The 5,435-nt window shown below is 41.2% G+C and overlaps 1 long non-coding RNA gene across 1 annotated transcript; it reads right to left on the bottom strand.

The window, feature by feature from the left end:
• Window positions 987-3,686, bottom strand: LOC8064222. The gene is made up of 6 exons (XR_002451922.1): window positions 3,542-3,686; window positions 3,311-3,441; window positions 3,154-3,201; window positions 1,910-1,995; window positions 1,764-1,836; window positions 987-1,324 (listed from the first exon to the last, which is right to left on the bottom strand). It is a non-coding gene; the product is annotated as an uncharacterized LOC8064222 (long non-coding RNA).

Raw genomic sequence — 5,435 nt, forward strand, 5'->3', positions numbered from 1 at the left:
AAAGGTAATCAAAAATGAAAGAAGATGAGTTTTTCTTTCTTTTATCACTTAGGAGCCGTGCGAGATGAAAGTCTCATGCACGGTTTTGCATGAGAGAAAGAAGTGAGGAATTCTTTTTTCGACTCTGACTCCCCCACTTATGTCGTTGCTTTTCTTACTTCGAAAGTAGTTGGCTTTTCTTACTTCGAAAGTAGTTAGCTTTTCTTACTTCGAAAGTAGTTGTTTCAGCTTTAGCCACACAAATTCTCGATATTTCTTTTTATTTCTCATTAAACAAATGACATCTTCTTCTAGAAATCCTAGCTATTCTTAGCATGATATTAGAGAAGTCCCTGCATTGTCGTGCTACTGTCCATCAGGACTCCGTCGATACCTTAGGACCATCGATGCCTACCTATGCTAGTAGACTCCATCAAGTGCTAGTAGACTGTCCTGTATGGCAGAAAAGTGCAGTTTTAAAGTTTTCCAAAACTTTGGTCAGGCCTTGTTTAGTTTACAAAATTTTTGACTTTGACTACCATAGCACTTTTATTTGTATTTAATAATTTTTATATAATCACAGATTAACTAGACTCAAAAGATTTGTCTCGTAAATTACAGACAAATTGTACAATTAATTTTTATTTCATCTATATTAATGCTCCATACATGTGTTCAAAGATTCGATGTGCCGAGAAATCTTAAAAACTTTTTAAAAATAAACCAGGCCTTAGTTTGCCATAGCTCGCAAAATCAGATGGCACGGTCGTCTTTGAAACTAGAAAAGGTTTCAAGTCCTAGATAATGAAGAATTAAGACGTGATTAGACAAGATTAATTTTGAAAAAACTACCCATTAAAAACATGGTTTCTATATACAGTATTATATTATATAATTTAATAAATGTAGAAACTACCTGTGGTTTCTATTATTGGGACTGTCCTAACTGCCCTCAAAAATCAGCAGTGTAGACGGTTAACGAGAACATTTAAAAATAGAGCTAATAATAATAATTGAAACCACTATCACAACAACCAAAAAAAAAGTGGATTCTCCTTAATCGTGCCTTGCTATGTTGAATGCCACATAATTTGTCAAGAACGATTATAAACAGAAAACGTCCAAGAGTTGACACCTCAAAACTTCATTCAATACAGAACAAAAAACTTCCTCAGTAGGAGTATATTAGATGCAGACAGACTTGAACCGCTACATCTGACAGGGCGCCATGACACTTGAAGTTGCAGCCTCCTTCCTCTCCTACCACCCTTTCTGCGCGTTGCTGTCAGTGGGGACTGGATCGAGTAGCATCCTATGTACACAATGAAGTTCCGGGTTAACAAACCTGCAAGAGAACTGATGGTAAACTTTGACGTCATATAACTTTTCAAAGGAAGATAAATACATTCTACCAAATATTTCTAGCAACCGCGGTAAAGTTTGATTTGTCATAAAACCTTTTCATCAAAAGATAATTATGTCCAGTACATTCTACAATTTATGTATGATATCTAAAAGCAGATGTATTTTAATGGAGTTATGCCTCCGTCCAGGTTTGGTTCAATGATGCCAACAGCCAGTTGGGCAAACTATAGAACAATAGCCAAATTATGTTTTCACTTATTCATAGTAGCTCAAACACTAGGCTAAGACTAAGACACTACTTAGCTTGGTTCTGCATAACATACAGCAGCAGACATCAGTTCAGATGAATGAAAGATGCAGAAGGGAAAATTCATAGGCCAGCATGCCAGATCAAGCAAGGGCTCTAAGGGCAGACCTACCAGGGCCAGGGGTTTTGGTCTTGTTTCCACCAGTAGCACAGAGTTTAATGTGCAATGCTGTGATTCCAAGCTCCTGAAATGGAAAATAAGAAAATGAGAACCAACTTATCAACAACAAATCTATTTTTTCCACAGTAAGAAAATACCTTGCATCTTTGTGCAACATCCTGTGAGGGAAGCATCGCAGCATAAGATGAGGACTCATCACGATCAGCTTTAACCTTCATGCCACCTAAACAATGCAAAAATTGTCAAATTCTAGTAAAAAGAAAATGGAAGACCTGAGTGCCTAGAAAAAAAACTTCCAATTTTAAGAAACCAGGACAATAGGCAAAACAAGACATTAGCTTTAATCCAACTCAAACTGCTATACAAAACAAAACAATAAATAGCTGTCTGAAATCTCATAGCTGAACGACATATTACGTGCATCTATCTATATAGACTAAATCACAACTAACAGGTGATCAGGAGGCCAATTTACAGTAGCCATAAGTTCAGGTGTCAGCAAATCTTATACACTCAGCCAATCTGCAGTTATGTTTGATTCAGCACCCATAGAAGCCTAACATAACTGGCCAAGTCAGAGTACAACTGGATCAGACACAACTTTTTTATTTTTTGAGAAAACTGGATTGTGCACAACTAAACAGAAGATTCAACACAAACAGAAATCATGTTCCCTTCCATGATACAAGCACCTTCATTCAATTAGCAATGGTATCCAGCAGGAATGACTCAGCAAAATCAGTGCAAAAAACAACTGACTGAGACCAAGCAAACACCACAGGATACACAATAGCAAGATGAAGACACCTAAAACAAATAGGAAGAGAGAGGACCCAGAGAAAAACTCTCTGGTCCCTCATTATCAATGTTGCACAGCTATGACTCGAACGCTCCCATGTGAATGAAAGGGAGGCGATCTTAAGGGCTGTGCTTGAGAAAGACGACTAGCCACTAATACAAAGCACTACCATATAGAACTCCTTCTATTCTATCACAAATAAACCAAGCTAGCACACCAAGCCCATCCACTGTAATGCTAAAACAATGCAACTGAATGACAAGTTCGTCCAGCCAAACTAAGCAGCATATTCATCAACTACATCAACTACAGCTACATCTCTTTGCAAAGAAAGAGACGGTCAATAGCCAGCAACACAAATAAGCATATGCAAAAATAGCAATGTCATCGCAATCAGAGAGTAACACCAGGACCACAGATCAACTACAGATACATCTCTTTACAAAGAAAGAGACCGTGATAGTAAATAGGCTACCCAACATTACCAATGTCATTGCAACCGAACAGTACCAATGTCATTGCAATCAGACATAATCCCAGTACCATAGGGACTTGTAAAAGAAATGCGTGAAAGCTAGGTACCAGTGATGATGGGACGAGCGTCTCCCTTCCGGAGAGATCCGTCACATGCTGCAACACCACGCACAAATACACATGTAAGTTTCGATTTTTCGCTCGTTTCTCCGAATCCTTCGCCCAGAATCGGATGAGAATGGAATCGGGGGTTGCTGCGTCTTACGATGAATGTGTCATTGAAGGACGCGAAGATGTGTGCGACGCCGAAGACGTGCTCGGCTGCTCGCCCTCACGGACGGCGGGGTCAAGCGTCACGTTCTCCTCCTTGGGCTCCCGCGTCTTCTTCCTCCGAGACTGCACAGCATCGGCACAAAAACATCAACACGGCGGTCATGGCCAACGCGCTTTGAGATCTAAAAGAGGACGCAGAGGTAGAGGTGGCAGAGCTACATACCATGGCGACGGCAACTGCTGCAAAAGAGGGGTACGCTAGGGAGGACGGCGGCGAGTGGCGGCGGCAAAACCCTAGCACGCAGCGGTTGTGTTTTGGCTTCGCTGCTTGTATAAAGTAGCGGTCGACCATTCGTGGCTAATGGGCTTGTTTGGGCCATCCGTGGCTACGGGCTTGTTTGGGCCATGCGTGATCGTCGAACAGGTCTCCATCTCGTAAAGAAGCTAAATAGGATACTGTTTCTGAATGGTGGATTAATAATAACATCTTGTTTTCATTTGGTATATATATCGACTTGTCAAACTTGTGCTAGCTAGTTCTTCCAATTGCCACTATGTCAGTGAAAAAATTGGTGAAAATTGTCAAAACAGATCTAAGAAATCGTATTGGGGACGGATTTTATGAATAATTATGTCAGGCCTTGTTTAGTTCACCCCAAAAACAAAAAACTTTTCAAGATTCTTCGTCACATCGAATCTTGCGGTGTATACATGAAGCATTAAATATAGATAAAAACAAAAACTAATTACACAGTTTGTCTGTAAATCACAAGACGAATCTTTTAAGCCTAGTTGCTCCATGATTGGACAATATTTGTCAAATATAAACGAAAGTGCTACAATATCAAAATCCAAAAAAAAAATTGATCTAAACAAGGCCTGTCAATAGCTTTGTGAAAAAAGAATTCCTTGATGCGATTCCAAATGATGATATCATACTTCCCAGACCCAGAATATGGACGACCTACCATACACATACCCATAAAGTTAGGTTATGTTATTGTAAACAAATTTGTTTTCTATGTTATTGCTAGCTTTATCTTTTATGAATGTTTAGTTTTGCAATATATCATTGGGTATTATGCTCGCTTTAGATTGTTGTAAGTTTGGTCATAAGTATGTGTCGACCCTGGTGATAGTTTATCCTAAGTTCACCACTAAACTTAAGTTTCAGTTTGGTAGAGTTGAATAAAAATACCCACCACAATCACTCATTACACAAAACCATTTGTTTTTATTGTTTCATCGCCTTTCGTCTTTTTATTATTTCATCGCCTTTCGTCTAAGCAGCATCACTCGTCCCTGCCTTACTTGCGCGCCTCTCCGTCGGCCGCCTCCAACCTCCATGGCGGAGCATGTCATACATTGGTCGTTGTATCCGAGCTTGCACTTAGACATGTCTGACGCCACCATCCCCATCGTGATCGGCGAACCCCCATTGCGGCTAGTGAGCACGACCACTATAACACTCTGGAATTTGAATTTCAAATCATAGTTTAAATTTGATTTAAATTTGGTATAGTTTGGAATTTTTAGGCAATTATTAAATAATTTACAAAATAAATAAAATAAAATATAAGGTAGAAACATGATTGAATGCATTCATGCCGCTGCATTTATTTTTGTTTGCTTTTATTTTATATCTGCTTGTGCTTAATTTAATTTTGAGTCAAGAAAGAAATAGAAAATCTGTTTTTTATAAAAAGAAAAGGCTTTTTTCGCTGGGCCAGCTCTCTCTCTTCCTTTCCCTCTCCCTCGGCCCAACCCTCCCCCTCCTCCCTCCCGGCGTGAGCTAGCAGGCCGTGACCCAGCCGCCCTGCGCCGCACTCGGCCCGCAGCAGCACTGCAGCCCAGCACACACGTGCTCCCTCCGCCCCACCCGCTACCGCTGACAGTGGTGCCCGCGAGTGGGTCCCACCGTCAGGGAGGAGGTCACCCCAACCTCCCGCCTGAGTCGGATGCGGACAGCGGCGCTGCTCGGCTTTCAAGCCGCACGTGCCCCAAGGATCCCCCGCGTCTATAAATAGTGCCCTGCACTTGCGCCCACGCCCCTACACAACCCTAGCCGCCTACGCAAAGCCCTAGCCCCGGCTTCCCATCTCGCCGAGATCCGCCAT

This window comes from Sorghum bicolor, chromosome 4 (assembly GCF_000003195.3).
Source record: "Sorghum bicolor cultivar BTx623 chromosome 4, Sorghum_bicolor_NCBIv3, whole genome shotgun sequence".
Lineage (NCBI taxonomy): Eukaryota > Viridiplantae > Streptophyta > Magnoliopsida > Poales > Poaceae > Sorghum > Sorghum bicolor.